Source organism: Corvus hawaiiensis, chromosome 10 (genome assembly GCF_020740725.1).
Source record: "Corvus hawaiiensis isolate bCorHaw1 chromosome 10, bCorHaw1.pri.cur, whole genome shotgun sequence".
NCBI classification, from domain to species: domain Eukaryota; kingdom Metazoa; phylum Chordata; class Aves; order Passeriformes; family Corvidae; genus Corvus; species Corvus hawaiiensis.
The window spans coordinates 15,353,472-15,379,802 of record NC_063222.1 but is presented as its reverse complement, the minus strand read 5'-3'; the positions used below and the strand labels follow the sequence as shown (position 1 = coordinate 15,379,802).

Below are 26,331 nucleotides of genomic sequence, written 5' to 3'. Positions count from 1 at the left end.
CCCCCACCTAAGAAATGCAGCTGCCTCCTTGAGAAGTGCTGTGCCCTTTCTAGAGGTGAAGTAGGATATTACTTAATCTAGCTATCAAATATATAAATGGAACATACATATATACATATGCATGCTTCATAAGTGAGACAGTGAGGGGGAAAAAAAGGAACTTCTGACTATAACGAAAGATTCATTAGGAAAAATGAACTAATCAGTGCTCTCCGAGGAGAAATTCATTCTGTTTAGGAGGCCGTACCCTCTGCTGCTGCACATACTTAATATAATTTATATTATTATTTAAATCACTGCGTAAATTTTAGATACTTTTAAAAATCAAGTTAATGGACCATACTTTACTGCTTAGCATCATTTATATCAAGAATTAGTGTCTGTGGAGATAATATACGCTAACACAGAGGAGAAAACACAAACAAGCAAATATCATAAAATTCATCTGTAGCATGGGCTTAAAATACAACTGCAGAAATGAGCCCTTGGAAGAGTTGTGTGTTGTGTGGTACAGCCTTTCCTTTGAGCTGTGTGCATGCCTGTGTGTACGTATAAGGTACTCTTGAACCACTTACCCCCACACAGTGGGCCCAGCCTTGCACCAAGCTGTCGTGGCAGAATATTTATTTTACTGGGAAATGTCTCCCTCTCCTCACTGGGGATGCAAAGGAAGACAAGAATCCAGCATGGCTTTCCCTTAGCCGTAAGAGGAAGTGGAGATGGCAAATTAAGGAATTCTTGGGGAGAACACAGACACCTATAAAAACTGCTTAGGAGCTGAAGAGAAAGGCTGAGGCACTTTGAATAGACACAGTCTAGAAACAAAGAAAGATGGAAATAGAGAAAGATAATGGGAACCTGAAAGAGTGAGAGGATCCTGGCAGCTGAGAGAAATCCAGGGCCTTCTGCTGTGGGCTCATTAAAAGACAGAATATATTCCCTAAAATGTCTTACCTGTACCAGGCAATAAAACAGCTGTGCATCATTGCTTCCTTCAGGATAGCTGTGCTATATTTCATTGCTCTTTTTTTTAACAAGGAGCCCAGTTTCTCAAGCTTTGACATAAAGTCTTTCAGAGCCCTGGATCCCTGTCAATGTCATGCTGAAGCTCGAGTCACTGAAGTGATCCATCGTGCTGCCACAGGAGAGTGGTGCAGAGATGGGATGGCCAAGGAGATGCAGGAGGCACAGGGGGGGAGAGGGGCAGACCCTGGGAGGTGGGCAGCACCTGTAGCAGCAAGTACGAGGGGAACACAGGTAGTGAAAAGGGCTGGTGTTAGCACTTCCTATCTCATAGAATCATAAAATAGTTTAGTTTAGAAAGAATCTTAAAGATCATCTTGTTCCAACCCCTTAGCCAGGGACAGGGACACTATCCACTTCTCTAACTTATGTTGCTCCTGGAAAATAGGAATCTAGGTAAAGAGAAAGTGATATAGTCCTTGGGGAGGGAAAAAAATCCCAGAGCTGAGTCCAGCAGGTGTGAGTGGGGGAATCTGGAAGGCAAAGGGTGAAGCAGGGACAGTATCTCTTGTGTTAATGGAGAAAGAGTCACTTATCCCATCAGTGAAGCATCTCGTTCTGTGGGGAGGGTGGATTCTTCAGATTTGAGCATTACTTTCTGATTAACTAATTATTTACAATTTCATTAAATGTGGTCTTCCAGTACAAAAACAGTTTGGAGCTGAGAATGCTTTGCTTTTGCACCTCATAACTCAGGCCTCAATTCATCCATATTTCATATTCATTCACAGTCTGCTTTCTTCCTGCCTGACTTGTAAACTTTCTACTCAGTAAAAGCTGTGAGGCTTATCCATCTAGTAAATGAAGCTTGAGCCATAAAGTCTTTGTTGTAGCCACAGTGCAAAGACAGCCAAAAGAGTAAAAGTTTTTATTGACAGAGATGAACTTAGGCCTCTGACATCTTACAGCAGGCCCTGACAAAGTAGATGTAGTCAAAATCTAATTTTAAAAACAGAGAGCAAAATTCATAGGCTGCACATCGTCACATCCTCTTTGCACTGGCTAGAATTATGTTCTGCCAAGGGGACAGTGAGAGAAGCTGTTTACCAGTGTGATGATTTATTCCTATTTAAGGTTGGTTTCTTTGGGAAGTGCAAGTAATTTTTTACAAAGATGTGTTTTAACTGCAGTTTGGAACCCAAAAAGCCTCTTAATTCTTGAATGTGATTTTGAACAGGTTTTTATCTTTCAAAAAAACTCCTAACAATTGTGTTTTGGTCAGCTCATTACAGATAACAGTAATTGTTTTAACAAGTGCTGTACCTAAATGATGAGTTACTGCCCCAGTGAATGCCTGCATTGCTGGGTCACTTGGAGGTTTTGTAGGAGTATTTTCATTGCCCATACATAAATAGTTTTCCTTCCTGATGAATTCACAAGCTGCTGCCGCGGAGTCTCCCTGTGTATCATCTGTGTATTACCCGGTGTCTGAAGCTAAGTGGGTAGCTCACAGCAACGTATTTCATCCATGTCCTTTGGTTTCAGATGCAGCGCCCACTTCCAGCTGTCCGGGAGCACCTCCATTACCCAGCCTTGCGGTAGAGCAAATAACATTCTGGCCTCAGTCTTCCAGCAGTAGATTAGTGACAGCAGTAGGCAGACAACTTTTGTCTCCGGGGAATATTAGAAATCTAGAGCTAGAAATAGATGGATTAACTGAAATGCAACCCAACCTCTGATCTACATTATTGTCTCTCTTCTTTATCTCACAGGGGAAGCAGAGATAAAGAGTGATAGACACTGATAATGATGGAAGTCCGTGATAATACACCGAAGTGATAAACTTCTTTGTGGCCCTCATTGTGCCCAGTTGTCTTCATCTGGTTATGAGCTCTAGCCTCAAGCTATTTACACCATGATCAGGCTAGTAATTAGCAAAATGTTTAATATAATATAGAAGCAATTAGGAGGTGATAACACGCAATTAAGATGTGTTTTCAGATTAAAGATTTTATAGTGCTCTCTTTCTTGGAAAGATAAAGTGCCTATCTCAAAATGTCAAACTGCAGTGATTTAATCTGAGTTATTTTCAATTAATATGCATGTATTCTTGCGATGTGTTCACCGTTGTTATTGACATTGATAAATTAAGCTCATCCCAGCAGAATTTATCCTTGAGTCACTCTATATTTCCTGAATGTCAGTTCGTTATCCGTATTTTTTTTATGCCTACAAGCTGTGCACGATCTAACTCTAAGTCCCTTGATTCATCCCTGGGATTACAGTAATGTGTCAGTCTGAGTGGAACAATAATCTGAAAGGGCATTGTTATAAATAGTGTGTTAGAATATAATTGTTTGTCATGTCGTTTCTCCCCTTTAAATCCCTCTGAGTCCTGCTTAAGTAATTTAGACAGCTAGAATGACAAGAGTCTTGAGACTTCACTTATAGAGTTGTCCAACCAGTCTTCAGCCTACCCAGTCTTTTGAGACCATCTCATCTGCAAAGTAGGAAGTGCAAAGAACAGATGAGTTCCGACTACATTGTGGATTTGCTATGAGATTTTGCTCAGGCCATTTATAGAAAAATATAAATGCTACTGATACCAATTTTGCCCTGCTTTGTCAATGAAAATGCTTAGACAATAGACATTAGGGTGTTTCCTATCATCAATTAAGAATTTAAAATCCTAAGGATGCTTTTTGATGAAGTTCCTAATTATAAAAAAAACCCAAACATGACACAGGAAAGACAGAAACATTTTTTATTATTGTTTTCAATGGTGCCAGCTTTTAAGCAAAAGTAGTAATACTTCCAAGGAAAAAAATTTCTAGAAATGAGTGTCCTATTAGGTCATCCTGTCCAGTTCCTGGATCATGCAGTATTATTCTTTGTGATGCATTTTTGTGCTGTTTGGTTGTCTCTAGATTTTTCAGATGTGCAATGAAGCACCCAAACATCAGAGGATCTGCACACAGCATGTATCAGAAAGGTTTATCTCAATTTAACAAGTATTTCCTCTCCTGTTTTCATAAATATATTCCCAGTAGCTAATGCCCACAGTTATCAAATATTTGAGTTTATGTCTCTTCTTTTGCTCTTTCTAGGACCCACTTAATGGTATTTTTTTCAGATGTAGCTGCAAAAAGGCAAGTTAGCTGACAGTCATTGCTAAGCAATGAAATTTTTATTTGGCTTTGTGTCATGCAACAGTGATTAAACTCTTTTGAGACCATGGATTTAGCAAAGTAAGATGATATAACTCATCACAGCTTAAACTGACTGGCCAGTTGCTGTTATCATTTAGTGAGCTAACCCAGTTCTTCACAGGGCTGCTTGAACATGTTAAAATGCTGCTGTTTGATAATCCCTGAGTCACTGTTGGTCAAACCAGGCATATTTGATTCTTGCCTATAAATAAGCACTTGCAATATTCTTCATTAATTCTGCAGGCCAACTTCCAGCCTCTCAGTCTCTCAGTGTCTCTCAGGTAAGTCACAGGGGACGTAGAACAAAATGCAGCTCTTGAATGTTATCTGTGAATACCTGGGTGTCATGTCCTTCAGCTCAGGTTCACAGAATTTTTAAAAGACAAGCAAAAAAAAAAAAAAAACAACACGATTAAAGGGAGCTGGCAAAAAGCTGTAGAAGTGTCATCTGGCACCACTGTTCATTATACAGAAAAATATATTGACTTTTACATATACGAATGATCTGAGATAAAACTGTGAAGACTTGAAAAAAAGGCTTTCTAGTGCCAAAAGGAAAAAGGAAAAAAAAGTATTAAGAACCTCTGCTGAATTTTTTTGGTGAGTAGGTAAACAACTGTACCTGAGTCAGAGGGGGCAAGGTTAGCTTTTCTCAGCTGATTTACCTTATCAGTACCAAGGACAGATGAAAAGCAGTGACAATGCAGCTGGCAAGTCCTAACAGCCTGTTTTGTCTTGGATCAGCACCAGAGGTATCACCAGTTATGTCCTGTCTACACAGAAGGTTTTGAACCAAAAAGAATTATGATATTTCTTTCTCCTGGTCCATGGGGTAATTCTGTGGGAGTAGCTTTGCTCAGGGGACCATGGCTGGGACTTGCTGGATGCATCATCCAGAAGGGATGCAGCAGTGGGTGTGAGGTAGAGTCTGCAACACCAGGACAGGTATCCCAGCCTGTCCCAGCTGCTGCTTCAGCCAGCCTGATCCTGCAGTGGGCCACCTGGACTCCAGCATGTGAGATTTTGGGGGAGATTTCTTGCTAGTGAGCCAAACAATGCATGGAGATCAGTGGAGCAGCCAAGGTCACCTTTTCAAAGATCACCCCATTGTGTTCATCCTGAAGCTCAGGAAAGCCTCTGGTTTTCCAAGTTCCCTCCCTAAACAAGTAGTGCAGTAGTCCAGAGAAGTTAACAGAGGGAGATAGTAAATATGGTTGGAAAAGTACAGAATCAGAATAAAAATTTCTAATGTTGACCATATAAGAATAATACATAAGCAAACATAGCAGCCACAGAAATGTGTTAATTACATGGTGATATGAACTGGAAGAGGTATTTCTATGTTGGGTTTGCCTTCAGCTGCAATTATAAGACCATTTGTACAGTATATTTTTGTTCAATATTTTTCTTTACAGGAACTCTATCAATGCCATATACAAAGCTTACTGAATTATGCCACTTACATATTTAATGACAAGTAATCTTTCCAGGAACTATTATGGATCTAAATGTGGTTATAGTAAGGCTATTCAATAGCTACTTTAACTTATACAAATATCCATTTTGCAAACTTGCAGACTTAATTATAATGTAGCCTAGCTATGTATCAGTTTTAGTCGTGCTTCTAACAAGTTCTTTTACTTTTTACTAAAAACTATGTGCATTACAAAATAGTCTCAAATTGTTTTTGCGGTCCTTATATTATCCCCTCACAGATGAGACAGTGGCCTTTAAAATAATGTTGCAAAATGTGCAGGGAGTTGTGATTGCTGTTTCTCTGGATTAATTTCTACATCAGAGATTACTACAGGGATTGCTAGATTTCTATGTTATTCTGAATTCAGAATCAGGCACAATATTCCATGCAAATTATCTTTCCTATGTGATGTAACAGGAAAGGGAAGAATTTTCACTAGATCAACAGTGTCAGCCAGTAAAAGAAAAGGTACTGTTCTTTTTTCTTGTGTTTGTTTCTCTGCTTTCACATTTATGTAACACACATTTAAGAAAAAAGAGGAAAACAGATTTTAGTGGTGCTACCTTTGAACCTTAGAGTTGCTTTCCAACACTTATTGCAGTACTAACAAGCCACAGGTGTACACTACAGGAGCGGGTGAAAATGTAATTGAGGGGTATGATGACAGTTAATTGTCCATAATGTATTTATCCCAAGATGCACTTATGCATCTGTTATATATTTAGGTATTTGTTACTAGTAGCTTTGGTGATACTTAAGCAGAGGGGCATCTATATCTAAAAGACAATAAAAAAGGAAAATGCTGTCAAGGGGCTCTAAAGTGGCAAGACAAAGAAAGTTCGTCTCTTTTTCAGTGTCTCTGAAATGAATAGATCTATTTATTTCAATGGGATTTTTTTCCACATATCCTATATTAGGGTTTGACTCCTGTTTCTGGGTGTACTACAGAACTGAATTACTTGATTACCTGCAGGCATTTTAGTAGTGGTGTATTTTGATATTTGCCTTTCTAATATAGTTTCTTCTCTGTTTCAGCTTATTGTTGTTATAAAACAGCTTTGCACAATAGACTAAAGTAGTGTCTATTCACCCATTGACACATAGAGGATTTATGTGTGGGAGTAACCCACAAACTTCCCCTCCCCTTTATTGCCTCCCTCCATGCATGCCTTGAGAATAGATGTGATAATTAGTCATCTACTTTTATCTATATTTGTATGCCATCCAGACATGTAAGATGAGAACAAGAAGTCACTGTATTGAAGCGGTGTCCTGAATGCAAAATACAGTGATACAGTTTGGATGACTTTAGAAGATTATACATTTTTGGGGCCTACTTTTCCTTTCTGTGAAGTCAACAGCAAAACTCTCACAAGGGTCAGCAGTGAGAGGAACGGAGACACAAAAATGAGGTTATTCTTTTGGGGATTGTTCAGCAGGAGTCAAACTGCTGAAATCAAACCACATATCTTTAAAATTCAGTGTAGATTGGACTAATAAAAAAATCGTTTTAGGGCAGTGGTTAGTATCAGGAAGACACTCAGTGAGTAGCAGATGCTCACAAAGATTATGATGTAAATGGGGACGCTGTACAAGGGGGTAGCTTGTCCCACATCAGGCAGTGGGAGCACGGAGATCCCAACCCAGCTCTGCAGCACACTGTATTATTTGGAAAGTTAACTTTCCAAGCAGTCTGTCTTTCTTGCCATGAAACTGGCCCTGCATTTGTATTTGTTTGCACAGGCTCCCATCAAGTTTAACAGTATTTTGTGGGGGGGACAGTAGTCCCACTTCATATGAGATCAGGGCCTATATAACCACATTATCTTAAAAGACCAGAGCTCAGTTCATATCAGAAGCTGTTTGCTCATTTGAAACTGGCTAAACATTAGCATCTTAGAAATATTATCTGAAGTTGCTGAACACTTATATTAACCTGCTGCATGCTTGGAGTGCTCTGATAAAATGCAGTTGCTGTGGTAATTGTTATATTACGTTCAGAAAAGTGCCAAGAATATAATTGCTTGCAAAATGACTGTGCAGTTCAGCTCTAATCTACATGGCAAAATTGTTTACTAAAATAAAAATAAAATACCAAGTCTTTGCATAAACAAGTATATTCAGAAGTATACTCTTTATTAAACTTTTAACACCAAAATTATGCTCATAGTTTTTTAACCAGATGCTACTTGTAACATTTCCTGTTTGTTAAAAACAAAACCAAAAAGCATATAGCGCCCAAGAAAACCCAACAGAAAACAAAACCCCCAAAACACAACAAACCCAAACCACCAGAGGATGATTTCCTTAAGAATGTTCTCTCAGGTATGTCCAGAATATTAATTAGGCCCATCTATTTCTGTCGGATAATAACAATGTCCAAGAACTGAATAGAATCTGTGACCTGTGAAAGGGCCATTCATATGCTTTAGTCTGCCTTAGCGCATTCCTTAACAAGTGAACATAGACCTTTTTCATAGTCATCCTAAATGTTTCAACTGTGTGTTTCATGGTTTGGTTCTTGTGTCTCCAAAACACATAGCTTTTTTTTTCTCTCCCTCTTTCTTTCTTTTCTTTTCTGTCTCTTTACTCTCTCTCACTTTTTTTTTTTTTCCAGTCTAGTGGGAAGTATTCCATGCTCTCCTCATTTAAATGCTTATGCCTTTATGGTTATTTTTACTGCCATACCTATGGGGCTTCTTACTTTATTGCCTGTAGCTGAAGGATATTTTAAAGGAATTAAATTTATTCAGTTTAAATCTTCAGGGGGATACAACAATATCTTAAACAATTAGCAATAATTAAAAAGCATCTATTCGAACTGTGCAAAAAGCAAATAGATTTTATTTAAATACAGTAGTCAAGACTAAAGGTTTTTTTCATTAAAACCAGGAAGGGTCTCACCTCCTCCCAAACCTTCTTTATTTTAGGCAACTTTTCAGCAGTTACTGTTTTTTAAGTATTTTGTCATCTGTTGGTTCAGAGCATTTCCCAGAGCGTTTGCATTAGGCATTACCAAAGACTCCACAGGGTTCTACCTAAGCTGAGGGTAGAAGTTGAGTTGCTTTGGAACCTTAAGAGCCTGTTCTGTTTAACGTGGCTCTTTCTATGTTCTCACTGGCTGTACACATTTATCTGCAGAACAGTAGTCTAATAGAAATCAGATCAAATATATGTAATTGCTGTGTATACCAGTAACTATAATGCTTACAATAGATAGCAAAATGACATTAGAAATATTTTACAAAGAAGTCTCTGGTCAGTGTGTGATTGTTGGATTTGGCTGGATTTGCTGTAGTGACTCTCCTTTGACACAGTGATATGAGTGGGCAGAACAATACTCACGAGTGGTGTGAGTGCCAGAAGCAGTTTCTACTGTGACTGGTCACCAGACATGGTGGAAGTACCTTCAGATGGGACTCCAGAAGCTACCTGTGGTTAGATCTCAGTCAGAGCTCCTTCCCAAGGCAGTCCCAGGCCTTTCTGCTTGGCCATAATGCATGCTTAGGAATGTAAAGTCAAACCTGGGACATTTTAATTTGTACTGCTATGGTCAAATTAGGGTGTTCGTGCCATCCCTTGCTTGTGTCTGCTCTTCTCCCTCACTCTCTGTTCAAAACTATGCTCACAATTTTCTTGAGGATTATAGCACAAAAAAAGCTATTGGGGTACAGTGTCACTTAAGTACTTTTGGTAGCAGTTCTGAGTCAAAGATGCTTGTCCCTACCTGATCACTCTTGGTCTCACAGCACAGCTCATTGATCAGAAAAGAAAGGTGTGCTGGCACATGATGGAGGCCAGGGCCTGGCAGCCAGGGAAAGGGAGCATCTCATAGGGCTGAGGCTGAGCAGTAACTGCTTGTGCCAGTGGAGAATAACATCTGCAGAACTACACTTTTCCTGGGTTGTAATCAAAACAACAGATTCAAAAGAATCTGTTCAAAAGTTCAAAAGTTTTGTTTGCATAGATTGTCAAGGTGCTTAAAAACGTGTGGATTCAGGTCACTTTTTTTAAATTATTTTTTTTAATTATCCAATTAACTAATGTGGTTTGGGGTTTTGTTTCAGCTCAGAGTCTGAGGATATATTCGTAAGAAGATGAAAGGGAAGGGATAGATTCTAGACAGTTTGTTGTAAGTGCCAAAGAAAGTGACAGCTATCTACATGAGCAAAATTTCTAACAGTGCCTCACATCCACTGGAAAATGCTTAAGAGTCCACAAATAGAAAAAGGTTAAAAACTACTGACCTAAATAATTGGTTCAATTTTCAAGACTGCTGAGCATCCAACTGTTCTCATTGATTATAAACAGATGATGATAACGAATAACAGCTACCATAGTTGATGAAAGGCATCTTTTCTGGGAAACTTGTCCACAGATGCTTAGAAAAAGGATACATCTAATACAAGTCTTTGATAAGGAGGAACATTTCTCTCTTGGTTGTCTATTTTGTATGCATAGCGTACATAAATATTTTTGCTTTCACACTAGCTTACATTTCTTAGAACTTGGTTTAGAATTGAACTGTAGCTGATAAGAGGAAGCATAAGACAAGATCTTATTTTCATGTGTGGATGGTAGGCTGCCTCATGCTTCAATCCTGAAACTGCTTCCATATTTACTGTATTGCTTGACCACCTTTTTAAAACTTAGTAAATTCAACATCCTATAATACAGAGGAGTTAGAAAAATGTGTGAGTAATGTGTTACATTTTATACCAGCTTTAGCTCTTTTCTTGGTTTCTGCATCCAACAGATTTTGTGGTTTGATTCCATATTGTTGTGGTAAATACAGAAGAGCTGTGTTGTTTACTGGGAGGAAAATTGTACCAAGTGTTACCAGGAGAAAATTGATGCTTGCACTTTAAAATTCTGAACACTCTCCTTAAAGTTTTTCTTTTTGATGTTGTGATTCATATACTTCAGATCTCTTGGGTTTTAGAGCTTTGTTTTTATTAATCTTTTGAAAGTTCTTGCAAGATTGATGTGGGCAGTGATTTTTGTCAGTCTTGTTTTGCAATACTAATGCTTGTGGCTGAGAAGGACCTAAGCTGAAAATGTGTGATGTTCTTTGGTCTAGGAGGATTGGGTTAGAGAACATCTAGGCAGACTTGAGATCCAAAAGCCCACAGGCCCTGACAGGCTGTATCCATGCATAGCAAGGCCACTTACGATCATCTTTGAAAGGTTATGGTGATCAGAAGAGGTGCCTGAGGACTGGAAGAAAGCAAATGTCAACCTGGAGTTCAAAGGGGCAAGAAGGAGGACCCAGGGAACTACTGGCCAGTCACCTTCACATCAATTTCTGGAAAGTTTATGGAGTGTCTCATTCTGGAGGCCATCTCTATCCACATGGATGACAAGAAGGTGATGGGGGGTAGTCAGCATGGATTCACTAAAGGTAAATCATGCTTGTGCAACTTCATTGCCTTCTACAATAGAACAATTTCCTGGATGGGTGAGGTGAGAGTAGAGGATATTTTCTACCTTGAATTCAGCAGGGCTTTAGACACTGTCTCTCACAGTGTCATTGTAGGCAAACTCAATGGAAGTGGGGACAGGATGAGTGGACAGTGAGGTGGATTGAGACTTGGCTGAATGGCAGATCCCAGAGGATTTTAATCACTGCCACAGGGTCTAGTTGGATGCCTGTCAATAGTGGTGTCCCCCAAGGTTCAATAATGGGCCCAGTACTGTTTACCTTTTCCATCAATGACTTGGATGAAGGGCCAGATGCCTCCTCGGCAAGTCTGCTGATGACACAAACCTGGGAGGAGTGGCCAATACCCCAAAGGGCTGTGTAGCCCTTCAGAGAGAGCTTGAGAGGCTGGAGAGATGGGCAGAGAGGAAGCATCTGAAACTGAAAAAAGGCAAATGCAGGGTCCTGCACATGGAGAATAATAATCCCAAGCACTAGGACAGTGCTGGGTCCTTGTGTCCAGCAAGTGAATCAAGCCATGCAAGGGGTGAATGCAGTGATAGCTGTGCTAGTACTGAACTGGCTCTCCTCACATGCTGCTCCTTTTAGTGACACCCAAATGCACTTAAAATTATCAGTTTCACGTTGTTACTTAAGAGTTAAAGAGAAGTTGTTTAATAAATACTTAAGATCATCTCTCCATTCAGAAGATGAAGCCAGAAAGCCAAATTCAGGGAATCCTGGGGGCTGTAGAAACAGGAAGGCTGCTGAGAACACACACATGCAAATGGCAAATTTGATTACAATGATGGGCTGTCTGCTTTGCAGCTCCTGGAAGCCCACCCTCAGCCATAAAAATGCAAAAATAGTGCAACAGGCAATGTGGCAGAACAGGGCTCTCTGTATTCATTCACAATTAGGTGTTCTATTCTGTTGTCACCAGATGCTGCCACGCACATTACACAACTGAAATGGGATTAGCAGGAATAACAAAAACCTGTCAAAGCACAAAACCATGGCCTAGTAGTCCTGACAAATTAAACAGCCTACAATGAGTGCCAGAGCATGAAAATCACTCACCCTTCCTCTACTATCTCTTAGAGGTAGGCAGTAAATGCCTTCTTAAAGGCAGGCCACCATGCAGCCAACACTAGATGTAGAGGAAAAAAGGCATTTTCATTTCTGATGGAGACTAAATTAAGGACAAACCACCTTAACATAACTAGTAAATATCTGAAAGATGGATGTTTCTTTCTGTTAAATATGGAATAATTCATATCCTGCTATGGCTTAAGTGGCCCACGTTAGCAACCCTGTAATACCCCAACAATCCATTTACACATGTAGGAGCTTCCATGGAGTGCTGTTAGTTTTATTTGTATTTGTGTAATGCAAGATAAAATAGGCCCAATAGCTAAGTAAAACTCCTGTTTTGCTAACCATGTTCATGCTGGTGGGTCATCAACATGGGATGTTGGAAGATTCAGAGCATGAGGGAAGACTCTTTGAACAGAAGATAGCTCTAAGGCTGGAAACCAAGTGCCAAGTGATGAGTTGTGTATTACTCTGGGATGGCTTCAGTGTTCATAGGTTTTTAAGATAAAAACAGAAAGCTTGTGTCTATTACAGCCATTTTACCTATCTTGAGTTTAATAATGGTGTCATTAAACTGAGCAGCCAACTGTGCTTGAAATTTTTCTAGAGGAATATGACAAGTTGCTTTTTGTAGCACTGTTGTCCATCTTGCATCAAACTCATGTCAAAAGCAGTGACTTGCAACAAGCTTTTTCATGTGCTTTTTTCAAGGTTTCTTTTGGTTTTATGGGTTACCTGTCACTCATCCTACCTTAATAGTCCCTGTAGATGATGATCATTGTCCATTTCTCTTGCATCTGTACACCCCTTTAGCTGGATGTTTTTCTCTGAGCCATTCTCAGACACTATTTGCTTGTCCTAAACTTGGTGAACTTTTATTCTTGCCATAATCTCAGCTGTACTTTTCTTCTTTTTTTCTACATGTGATTTCTAATAACAGAAGTGATGTGCACATCTGCTGTAGGGAAATAGGAGCTAAGTGGCTGAAAGATCAAAATCTTTAGGCAGTTTTTTAGATGATACTTTCCCAGTGTGCTTTTTTCCTTCCCTATACTTCTTTATCCTCACTTTTCTTCCTCCCTAAGGGGTGGCAGATAAGTCATTCAGCTTTAGTGCTACTGTAAGTTTAGATGACCAATTCAGCAAGGGTGACAAATGCTACTTTCTTGCCTCTTTCCTGACCCCATAAGATTTCCAAGATTTCTTCTGGGAATTACTTACAGAAGATGTATTTTTTCATCTGTGGCACAAAACCCATTTTTCCCCTTTATTTCCGCCCTCTGAGAAAGTCCTTGGAGTAATAGGTAAAATGTCAGAAATAATTAAGAAAAATACTGATATACACTGTGGCAGAGAATTATACCTTTTGAGATGGTCATTGCCATCATCTGTAATCAGTCCCCTGACAGATATAAATATCAGCTTTATCACCTTGTTTTAGATGATGATGTCTTGAATCAATGTTGATGAAGACTATATTTTGGCAACTTCAGTTAAAGGAAAAGAATAGTTTCAATTGCGAAGCAGACAACGTAAGTTCAAAGTAGAGCAAGTACCTGACACAGAATACAGACATTCCTTTATATAATATCTATTTAATCCTGTTCATAAAAAATCTTTCTCATATGAGAAAAGGGAGGACAATAGCACAGTTCTGTCTCAAAAAAATTCTGACTAAGAGCTTGTTTTTTGCTTGGCGTGGAGACCGTGTATCCAGTGAGTACCATGCCCAGGAGCAATGTCTTTTACTTTCTGGGCTAAGTGGCTATTTGGATTATTAGGTGTTTATGTCCTTAAGAAAGAACCTTTTTGTCCTGCATCTTAAAAGAAAAGATCATATTTATTTTCAGGGGAAATGTATCATGACTAGATTTATAGTACCATGTGCTCAAAGATCAAATTGCATGACTACAAGCATTTATATTTTTATTTATAGGAAATAATATAAAGAAGCAAGAAGTTTATGTGCAGCTAAAGTGTTTGGCATTTATCTTTTTCAAAATGCATTAGAAAGGCAAATGGACTTGGAATGCCAGTTAAAAAGCTAGAATCACTCACTGTAATTTATTACTTTTTACATTTAGGTAGATTCGAAGTACAAGTTATAGTGCCTGCAGTTCAACTGCTCTACTATATTTTATGAAGTACAAGATAGCAATTGGTTGCATAAGGGACTAAAGATTTGGTACTAAATCCTCTTCAACTTTTAAATACTACTTCTGTATTCTTTGATTTTTAAAAAATGCCTCAACAGCTATGTCTATATAGTAAGTGTGTACCTTAACCTGCTTTGGAATGGATCTCTATATAAAAAGCCATGTATCCACATGCAAATCTCTGTAGATCACTCAGCATTTTCTGGACCTCAGGAATTCTAGGATATTGGGACAGTGCTCAGGGCCAGAATTCTCATGGTCTACGTTACACTTAAAAGTTAGCTGGGTCCCAAGTCCTCAACAGGGGCATGCTTCACATGATGGACAATCCCTCAAGTGTTTAAGTGAGTGTAAACAAACTAATCTGCTCCCTCAAATCTTTCATATAAAAGCTACATTCTTCCAGAAACTTTTCTAGAATTTTTCTGGTATGTTTTGACCTCTCTTTCTCTACCTTTAAATTTCTTTTCTCCTTCTCTATCTATTCAAAGCAAAACTATCAAAGGAACAATTATCCAATAATTATTATTATTAGCATCACAGATCCAGCAGGTCTCTGATGACAAGCAATATCTCAGTGTTCATTTTCATTACACATGTATGAAAATCCACTGAAGCTGACTTGGGGAAGTCTACACATTGCTGCCTTCATAGAATTCTGTATTCTGGAAGCATGGAAAAGTTCTTGATGCCTGAGATGTGCATGGACTCTCATGGAACATGATATGTGAATATAATCGAATATGGGTATCAAGGAGATAAAGAGTATGTTGTCTTTTCATGTAAATGTATCAGCAAAGTCCCCAGAATTAATTTATGGAAGCAGTAAGGAAAACTGACAGAGCATAGCAAGGCTGGAGACTTTTTCTCGTTGCTCAGCAGACTGTGTTGAGTGGCTGAGCTCAGCAGAGCACCGCACACAGTCAGTTAAAATTATTGGCATCACCTGAAGGTTATTGTAATCTCTGGAAGACTGCCTGTCATGTGGATAGGTTTCACACACAATATGATGTGTGGTATGTAGCAAGTTTTGCATGTTTTCAGTAAGAATGCAAACCCAAGAGCTGCAGAGCATATCTGTGCAGAAATAGCTAAGGAGTAACAAAATATTGCGTCCTGGTGCCCCAAAACCTGGTTCCACTGGAGCTTCTGCGAATGCCCCTTATCTTCACCTCACTGCCGGCTCCACACTGCTTTGAAACAAGCTCTGTCCAGCTGACATTGCAAAGGCTGAGTCTGCCTTTGAATTTTAGCTTGGATCAGATGGGAACTTTTAAAGTAGGTCTTGTGATCATCTCCATCATTTATGCTTTTGCTCATGTTGAGGAACTGTCTCAAGTGCATGAACTGGAATTAATTTTAAATAAAAGTACACCAGCTAGATCTGATATGCTCAAAATAGAAATAGGTACTTGGTCTGTGGGATTAAACAAAGGATAGTCCAAAGTGAAAATAAATAAATTAATTAAAATTTCTTGTAAGGTAGATTTCTGGTCCTCACTGTCAACTGTTTTGCTCTGAAAATCTTCTTCCTCTAGTCTGCACTGTTTGCCAATGTGGATGTAGCCTTAAGGTTCAGCTAAGCTTTTTTTTCCAGTGTAAAAAGATCTTTCTGATGGCTTCAGAAATTGTTCAGTGTATCTGTGGTTCATGTTCTTAAAGTGTGAAATGAAGAAGATAATACTTAACCATCTTTATCAAACAGTACACAGATGAAAGCCCAAGCAAGTCCAAAGTGTAGTAATATTTTAGCTGTTACTACATCTCCAGGATCCTCATACAATTCTCTTTAATATATATATATTTTTTAAAGTTGCTTATCTGAACGGTAAAAATACACCAAAGTTGATGGCAGTGCACATAACCAAATCCTCTTAATATAAGCTCTGCTTGGTTTCCCATATGATTTTTAGTGCCTGGTTTATGGATCAGTTTCCACTGAAATACTCCTTATTTGTGTATTTAGAAAGGTGAAGGAGAACAGAAGCTTCTCTTGGGGTAGCAGACAGTTGCTAAATAAATTTCTACTAAGTAGGTGCACTGTCACCCTAAATGGGGCATAAATAATGCATCAAATTTTAGAAATAATGATCTTAACTCGGGCAGATTGGTGCTGTGAATGTTTCGTGAGAAAACAAAACCACAACGTTTTGTCTTTTGTTTCAGCTGTTTTAATAATGCTCAAATTTTTTTCAGTGAGGACTTCAGGTCAATTGGATTGTTTCCATTGAATTGAGAAAATAAATAAATAAATAAATAAATATCCAAATGAAAATATATTTAGGTGGGGTTTTTCCTCTTTTTGAAAAAACAGAGGTACTTAGTACACAACATAGGAATTGCTTAATACACTGGGATATCAATCCATTTTTGTGGAATTGCAAGAAAGCATGATAAAACACAATTTGCTATTACTGTTGTTGGCAGTACTTTGAACTGGTGAAAGATGCGTTCCTTATTATTCAGAGGTATTTTACTTTCTGTGTTAATATATGACAAATATACAACCAGTTCTGTAAGTCCTTGAAAGATTTGAGATTCCCTTCAGTATTTTAAAATTAGGTTTGAGCCATCCTAAGTTTCAGCATGAGTTCTCATTGGCAGCATGATGTTAATAAATCATCAGAGCTGCATTGATCAACTGGCTTATTTAACACTGTACAAACAGCAAGAACTTAAACTGGGCCACAAGCCCCACTCTTTGCCATTAGGAAAGTTAATTATTTCACACTGACAGGTTATTAAGTTCCCTCTAGCCCCAGAGTTAATACGAAAAATATTTAGAAGAGATTCTTGGGCAAAGAACAAGTTGGGTCACATCTGACCCCAGATGGAGCTGATCTGTTCCAGGTGAGACCCTCCCTGCTAGCTCTATTCAGAGCCTCAGCTTCTACACCTGAAAAATGGGGGAAATTATCTTGACCCTCACAATGTGGTTACAGATTTACTGGGTCCCATTCATTTCAATCCATTTTCTACTCCTGTTGTAGGATAGTATTTCCCAAGTGTTGTAATCTTTAAGCAATTATCTTAGACTTCAGTCTGACTCGGCTCATTACATGTTTCTCTGGTTTCCATTCCCTGCTCATCTTTCTTTGATGTTGCATTTTTATACATTACTTTCCCTACATGCACTTGTAGGATTCAGCCTGTATTGGCCTTATTAAAACTTTCACCATCTTCATAATGAACCGGCTCTGTTTTCTCATTTCATGTAATGAAAAGAAACCACTGTCAAATAGCAAACATTAATGGCACAAATTTCTGCATCTCACTAAACAGAAACACTTAGATCATCACCTGATACATTTAGTGCAATTTGATCTAACACTATCTTCTTCAAAACACCAGCCTGGTATCTAAATTAGGTCTTAGATTAGAATTGTCATCAAGTCTCTTTCCTTTAGGGAAAAACAGAAATATTTGGAAAATAATTCAGCCTATATGAGGCAAATCATTAAATACAAGATGAAGGTATGTGAACATGAAGCATGAGGAGCAGCTACAGACCCCTGGATTCCTGACTTCACATCTTTTTCAGAAGGAACATCCACATATGCCATATTCTTCAGCCTGCCAAAAAGGTAATGCTGAGAAAATAAGAAAAAGGGACCGAAGATCATGACTGCCATGGAGATGAACAAGTGTCCACTATTTTTTCTGATACCAGAAGTGTGGGGATTAAATGAAGGCAACATGCACAGCCTCAGAGGGGACCAAGATGGTTCTCCACAGTGCAAGCCTGCATGCTCTGAGTACTGATCCTTTATGGAGCAGGTCAGTAGGCAACTGGAGAAGTTTGTGGAAGAGAAATTCATCAAGGCCTGCTAGTGGGAAGTCTCTAAGCTGCAAATTTTTGGAGGCTGGCAAAGTTTTCTGGGTAAATATCACTAAATGTTTCTTCCTTGCTTGTACTAACTCCCAGTCATCCCCTTGGTCACTGTTAAGGCCAGCAGGGCTGAACACACATCTTGCACAAGACATTGTAAGACCTCTTTTCTGATATTCAGTACCTCAGCTGTCTGCATTTGCTAGGTGGAGGGAATATGTGTCTGTTCACAAAGTGTGGTTATGGGGTCCTTGTGGAGGAAGGGCTGTTCAGACTTACTCATGGGCCCGCTCTGGCAGCCAAGTTGCACCTATGCATTAGCACTGGTTAAAGTTTCTAATACAGCATTAAATTGAATTTGAAATGAATGAGCTGATAGAAATGCTATCTGGATGGTCACATTTCAGATCAGCAAGACTGGATTTCTTTTCATTTGAGAGGACTCTGATCTAATTTTTCGTCTTGCCACCAGATTTTTATTTCTCCCAGTCGTGGATGTATTGAGCTACATCCTGGTAAAACACACAAATATTTTCTAACTGCAAACCATTGTGTTTCAGTGGTCTCAGCTTTTCAGATTGTTATCTGCAACTGTTATTACTATGCTATTGTAACCACCACTTTTTTCCAGATTGAATGTGCTGCTATTTGAACTCTGATCCCATGGATAGACTGTGAGCAGTGCCTTTAGTAGGATGGCAAATGCTGTGCTGCTAAACCACGGCCATAAAATGGGAATTGTTTCTTTGTATACAATGACCACTGAAAAAAGAAAATAAGCTATAGTTTTTTACTAATGGATGAATTTTGTGAATTAAAATATTTAACCATTTTAAAGCATGGAGTGTGGATGTGCTAAGTTGTTTGTGGGATTGAATTTCTAATAACTTTTTTAATTGGAGGTTGAATTCAATGGTGCAAATTGGGAGATCTTAATAAGCATGTAAACCACTAATCACACCACTAGGCAGATCTTGATGTATCTTCAATAATTAATTCAGGCAGATATCCTTAAATAATTCAGTGATTTTTAATTAAAGAAAATAGGGTATTTAGTTGATTTTTTTAGTCTGGGGAATATTTATCAACATGATTCCATGCCTTTACTTTTCTCTAATATTTTTTCTTTCCCTGCTTGTTATTTTATGACTTTTGGATTCTTTCTTAGTTAAATATTTTTCTAAGAGCAGAGACTTTGATTTGTAAATGTGAATGTGATCAATAAAAACTTATGGCTTCAAAGTGTCCTTATTTATATTTAAATCCTTCCTCTCACCTGCTGTTTGCTGCTTTTTAGTTATGTCACCATTCCCACTGGAGCTCAAAAAATTTAGCTGGTCCTCTCTAAACTCCCAGACATGTTCTTTTCCCATGTACTCTTCCGTCCCTGCAGCTTCTGATGTAAAACAGATTTAAGTTTGCGTAGAGCAGAGGTCAACATGAAAGCTTAAAACAAAACAAAAAAAAAAAAGCTGGCATTCAACTTCTAGCTCTGGTTCTTATTATAACTCAAAGCTCTATTTTAGTAATTTAAAAATGGTAGTATTGTTCTACATCCATAACCTACCTTTAACCGAGTTTCTTAATGACTGTGATGCCCATTTTAGATAAACTTCTAGACTGGCTGATGAGTATTTGGATGAACTGCAGGCAGTTGTGCCACAATGGTAAAACTGACAATTATTTTTCAAAATGATCTGTGTGAAGTTTACATTTATTTTGCTTTAGATTATGGCCAAGAGCAAAGCTTTGAACTCATTTCTCCTATTCCTGAGTAGTTATTTGCAAAATCATTACTTTGGTGAACCTTTTATATGGGTATTGGGAGCAGTGGCTACATGAGATCCCTTCAGTGACATATTTCCTAAAAGTTTATTGCCAAGTGCTTCAAATATTTATTCTTTTTTTTTAAGCAGACCAACTTTTTCTGCTCTGTATTTTGTACTATCACATCCCTTTCTGTAAGGCTCAGTAAATAATCGTGAGTTAAGCGTTGAATGAGGATTAAATGCTGCATGTTACAGCTCAATGTGTTAGTCCATTTACCAGTGTTGTATACACATACCCAGCCTTCTGCATTTTTCAGTGTTAATCAGATGGAAATAGCAATTGGAGGTGCAATTCAGTGTTGTGCTTAAGGTCATTAAACCCTGTGGTAATGGGTAAATCCAGAGCCTGCTGTGGCCTTACCAGGCAATTTGGCAAAGAAATCAGTGCTATTTTACTGATACGATGCGAGCCGGACAATGACTGCATCCCTGCTAAGGGACAAAGCCCCACTGTATCAATTTGCTGTATTTTAACCTATGTGGAACATGTCCAAGGTGACGAGGATCTAACCTGAGTGCCCCACAGCCTCTCCCCGTCTTGGGTGAGGAGTGTATCCAGAACAGGCCTAGAGCTGCTCCTCAGTTAGTGCCAAGAGTGTTTGTCCTTCTGCTCTTCAGTTCAACAACCATCTCAGGAGTAAATTTCTGCTTTCAGTAAAAACTGCTTTTTTCACAGGAGCTTCATTCATGCAAGATGAATCCTGAGATGAGATAGAAAGTAAAGGAAGATATTCACTGTAATAATTAATTATAAATCAAAATAGAAAAAAAAATTGTGAAGGTTTAGGCCTTATCTGTAGTGAGTCTGAAATCAGACTGAAGTTAGAAGGACACAAGAGGTATGAGCCCCTTCATGGGAGCTCAGTAAAGGCTGTAGTCTGTAGTCTGCAAAGTCTAAGACTAGGTGTCAGCTGTGAATTTGGTATTGATTTAGCACCTCTTTTGCTTCTGGATAAAAGTGACCATTCTTTCTTCAATGGTAATTTATTGCTCCTGTGGTAGAGATGGATTCTTTGTGGAGACAGAAGATAGGGTAGAATGTGGAGAGCAGATTAAAAAGGCACTGGTGAAACAGAGTCCTCTGAAAAAGTGGATGGAGGGGTTTTTACGTCTGATAGCTAAAAAAACATCATGGCCCTAGGGCCTCCAAATGTGTTTGATTCTTTTGTGTGCAATAAGGAATTTGAGCTCTTTGAGCATTTTGGGGAAGGTCAGGTGGTTAATTTTGAAGTGTTTGCCACAGCTGTGTAAATGTTAGAGAATCCCATGAGGCCTTGAACACATATTATAAACTCAGGAGCTCTGAGGTGGGCATTGTAAGAGGCAGGACTTTATCACAAGAAAACTGCTGATGGAAAGGGAGAGTCATTTACAGATGATTCTGAGATGGAAGGAAGGAGAGCATAAACTGCCATGCAATTTGGATCTTACATGCCATGGGATATTCAAGTAACAGATATCCTTTAGAATCCACTGAAGATTTAAGATTATTTTAATATTTCTCATTCCTTGCTCAAGAGCTTTGTTAAGCATGCCAAACAGTAGAATATTTTGGAAATTTCAACAAATGTTATTGTTAACCCCAAAGTGCTTAAAAATCATGAATTCAATTTCAAAAAAAGCCTTAGAAATTTAAAATAATAGAAACAATACACGCAATACATGTTAGTGATAATGTGGCATATTTTCAAGCAGTCTCTGATATTATTAAGAGTTATATACCTTGTCTTTTTATTTTTAGACTTAATATATTGTATATCCTCTATTGTAACAGAAAAAGACTAAATAACTGAGACTTGCATATAATCTTAATATGGCAATATTGTCCAGAAGGCAGTATTTTTCCTTCAAATCTGGCAACCCATCTTCACTCTTGTTTCCATACTAATTACTCATCCACACTATAGTGTGCTGATTAAAGTCAGAAAACTAGAATTTCCCGGTCCTATTTCTACTCTTTTGCATTACAATACTGAAATATTGTAATATTCTGCTGCTCATAATCTTGAGGATTTTTTAAATGCTTTTCTTTTTTTTTTTTTTTTTGTGATGAAATCAGCAAAAAGAAATTTTGATACTCTCTGATTAGAGAAGAAGGTGATCATATTCAGTCTTGTGTATGATCAGTGGACTTGTCTGGGCAGTGTTATAGTGTGAGAATGGGCTAAACTGAAGAATGTGGTAGAAGATTTTAAAATTATTTTTGGGTTCATGCATAGGAAAACAAGATTTAAAGCTTTGCATTTCAATGGACTTGCAATTCTTCCTTTGCAAATACAAGATACAGCCCTGAAACTACTACAGGTCTTCATCTGAATATTAGATCACATCCTGTTGAAAGAAACATTCTCTCAAGAATGTTGTTCATTGGCTAAATTTTCATCATCATCATCAAGGGCTCAGGTAAGAGTTCACGTGCTTTTGAACTCCTCATATTCAAGAAATTGTTGCATAGAAATATGGCAATGCATTGCATTTTGTTTGCTGGAGACTCAGATTCTGTCCCCCTTATTGTCCTTCCATAATTACTTCACAGAGGATCACCAAAATAAATATGAGTATTTACGGAGAGTTGGCTGTCTCCACTCATAAGCAGGACAATCAAGACACTATTATTTTCATGAAAATTCTTTTTTATGCTTAAAAAGCTGCATTATATTTACTTAAACCTTTTTTTTCCCCTCCTTTTTTCTTCCCTTGCAGTTGGAGCTAAGTGAAAATTCTGTCTTCAGAATCTCAAGTTTCAAAAGCAGCATAACTCTGGATTTTGGATGGTCTGGCTTCCTTTTCCAGGGATGTGTCAAGTCCAGTATTTCAGTGTGAAACACTGATGTGACAGACTGCCATAATGCAATGTGTTTAACCACCTCAATGATGCGTCAAGTGAAAGGAGTTCCCAAAGATTCAGTTCACACATGCACACACACACAAAAAAATGAGGGGTAAACAGAATGGGAAGCGGAACATAAATCTTTTTCACATAGTTTGGCACAAATTCAATTATAATTTGTAAATGTTCAATCAATTAGACCACTCAGTTGTTTAACTTATAACTTTGAAGGCAGATTATCTTTTCCAAGAGGAAAGCTTCTTTTAACCAAGACCTTTTATGTTAACTGCTCCAGAAGGAAAATGCTACATGAATAGGGATTCAGGAGAAAAGTGTGTAATACCAGGATGTCTTTGGCTGAATTTCAAGATTTTCGTAGGAACAGGCTAACCTTTAAAGTGCCAAATGACACACAAACACTCCCCAGCTCAGAAGAAAAAAGAAACCCATGCTTTTTTGCCCCTTACACTAGAAATAGTAATCTAGTGTCTTTATAATGTGTAATATTTATAGTGATAATTTAATATTAGTTGCAGGTACATTTGGAAGTTGAAAAAAATGCATAAAAGCCCATTACTTTGTCCTTAATTTTTCAGAGTCTCACTTTAACACTGGTTTTACTCATAGCCTCTTTAAGTTCAAAACCTGTCAATTCCCATAAAAAGTATCGTAGTCTTCATACATTATCAATAGTTGCTTCTCAAACCTCGGGAATTGCAGTTGCATGGCTTAGCTGGCACCTGGGTGCCATGGAGGGAAGACTTATAAATATAGAGATACAGAAAACGAAGAACAAGAAGGGAAGGAGATCAATACCAGGTGATACACAACGTGCACTGTTGTGTTTTTTGAGTTCCAGCTTTGTCATCAGGGCTGGAAGAACCCTTGTTAAACCTTTTTTCCTGCTGCAGGTGCAGAGAGCGGGAACACTGGTGGGTTTGGCAGTCCTGTGATGGCACCAGAAGAAACACTGACACAGTGAAGCTGGAGGTATGTCCCCTCTGCAAACTTGCAGGACTAGTTCACTGAACATACTTTATGTGGACAAACCAGAGCTGTCTGCAGCCTGGGAGCAGATTGGAGCAGTTAAAGAGTGGCTCTGGTCCACTGACAAAACAGCAACTGAAATATTGTTCAAACTGAAAACATTGCATTTACTCTCTCTCCTATTGAAGGCAGTCGCTGTGTTGGCTGCACAAGGATTTTGACTGAGCACTGAACATGTAGACCAAAACTAAATCATAACCAGAGTCTGTCTGAAATCTTGTCTGCCAACAAGCACAACAGAAATGATGTCTGTCCAAGCACTGCTGCCGCTGGGTTAAGACATATTGTAAGGCTGAGCTGCCTCACTAGCTCTGGCTGAGTTCAGGAGTCTGGCTGCCTGCTTTTGACTGCATGTAACCTTTTCAAAAGCACCCAAATATCTTGCAAGCCTGAATCTCATTGAAAGGCAGATAGCTGAGGGCTGACTAACATAAACAACAACCTAAATGCAGTGAAATTGCCTGGAATGGTCTCATAAATCTCAGAGCTCTCATTTTGCCAGAGTTTAGGTAGTTGTACTCTGTAGAAGCTGCAGAGTTACCAGCTGAGTGCTAAACAGTGTTTAGTTGGCCAAAACTGGCTGATTTTTGGAAGAGAAAGTGGCTGGTAATTTTTTTCAGCCTCCCATTGCCCATGTCTGTTGATCTGCTGTGGGACTTTGCACTGGCCACGAAATATTGGTCTGTAGGTGTGTGATCCTCCGTGCCTGCTCCATGTGCCATCCAAGGTGGTGTTGAGTGTGGGGTGCTCCCACAATCCTGTGGCATGCCAGCTCTCTTTAATTCAGTGAGGACTGGAGGATTTTTTTCCCTGTGGATCTTTTACATGCAAGTCAGGCTTCACATAGTCCACAGTCAAAAAAAAAAAAAGGAAAAAAAATCCTTCACTACTGAGACAAATAGCAACATGTGGCTGGAAGATAACAGAAATTTACATGCAAGTGCAAAAATTAAATATGGAAATATGAAAATGAGGTTTTGGGGGTTTTTTAAGCAAAAGAACTGATTCACTTTTCATTGCTGGAAATTGCATGGGGTTTTATTTCCTTAGCAGCTGATCTCAAAAAAAAAAAATAGAAAAAAAAATCCATAGATGCACCATCACTGTACCCTGACTTTTTGGTTTGCTTTGGAAGTGGGAGTCTTCTGCAAAACTTTGCAGCTGGCCTGAAAATCAACAAAAAAGATAAAGGCAAAAGAGTACATTAGAACTAAATGTGCAGAATGCCGATGTGCAGCCTTTCTGCCTTCCCTTCTCTACCTTCAGTCTTCCTGCAGTGTCATACCTTACCAAGTACAAGAACACTGGATTTCTTTTAAAAGACTGTTTCTTCCTTTTCCACTGTTATTTTCTGCAGCTCCTCCCTTCCTCTGTATCCCTTCTCCCTGTCTGCAGCCCACATCTTTGCCAGATAGTTAATGTAAAAATGATTACCTCAGCTTCTTGCAGGCTCTGCCTCTGCTCTTTGGTGGTTTAAACAAGTTGCCTGGTTGCTGAAAAAAAATCACAGTGCTCAGCAACAAGGCTGGTTGTCTCAGAGCCACATCATCCTGGAGGTGGCTGTTAAGAGCTGCCTCCAGGAGTAGCAGAGAGATAGATACAGACTCCAGTGTTAAAGAGGCAGACTGTTGGGATCACTCTGTTCCTTCTCCTGTTAATGACTGAGTCTGTATTTACAGAGGAATAAAGTAAAAAAAAACCCCACCCATGGTCCTGTAATTTTCATTAGTCCCCAAGAAATGAAATTATTGAAGTACTCTTTGGAAGAGAAGAAAATTAGTTATCTATGCTTCCTCTTCCTATGCAGGGATTTTGTATGATTTTTCCCCATATTGCATTTTAAAGTGCATGGTGCTGGGACTGTCCCTCACCAGGGGCCTTTCCTGTGTCAGGTACAATTACAAACCAAGGCTAATTGGGGTCAATATTCCATTATATGAAGCAAAGTGATAAGGAAATGAGCTTTTATCTGAAAGTTACTGGTCCTGGCCTGTGTGTGGAGGCAGTCCTGACTGGAAAGAAACACAGGCCCATTTTGCACTTACAGACACCAAATTTTTGGGGTGCAAAAATTAGCAGTGACTTACTGAGTTTTCCTATCAGAATACATCCTGAAAACTGCTAGTGCTCCAAGTCTGAGATGCATTTTTGCCCTGTAAAACACCAGAAAACACTTTCTATTTAAAAATTTTAAAAATGTGTGTAGTTTGATAGTTAATTAGCTTCAATATTATCTAAAAAGACAGCTTGACAGCTTTCCATTAAACAAACAATAAATAATCTAAAATAGGAGTGGTTTATCAGTCCCATGCTATATAACATGAGCCTCGTGACAGCCCACCCCTCATGGAGGGGTGCAGGGAAAGGCCATTAAAAATAATTAGGGAAGCTGGTCCCATCTCTTTCCCATCTAATAATAAGTTGTGCTTCCGAGCATGCTGTTCTAAAGCTTGGAGAAGGCAGGACCAAAGTTAAGC

The 26,331-nt window shown here is 38.7% G+C and overlaps 2 long non-coding RNA genes across 4 annotated transcripts in view; one reads left to right on the top strand and one right to left on the bottom strand.

Moving 5' to 3' along the window:
- The first annotated feature begins 13,364 nt into the window (after positions 1–13,364).
- LOC125330964 overlaps positions 13,365–26,331 on the top strand; it is an 88,557-nt gene continuing 75,590 nt past the window's right edge. For 2 of the 3 annotated variants that reach the window (XR_007205794.1, XR_007205793.1), the window contains exon 1: positions 13,365–23,797. This is a non-coding gene — a long non-coding RNA (uncharacterized LOC125330964). The remainder of the gene's footprint in view (positions 23,798–26,331) is intronic. The other variant, XR_007205792.1, reaches the window with a different exon arrangement.
- LOC125330965 lies at positions 22,002–25,399 on the bottom strand. Its single transcript, XR_007205795.1, has 2 exons — positions 25,289–25,399; positions 22,002–25,020 (listed from the first exon to the last, which is right to left on the bottom strand). It is a non-coding gene; the product is annotated as an uncharacterized LOC125330965 (long non-coding RNA).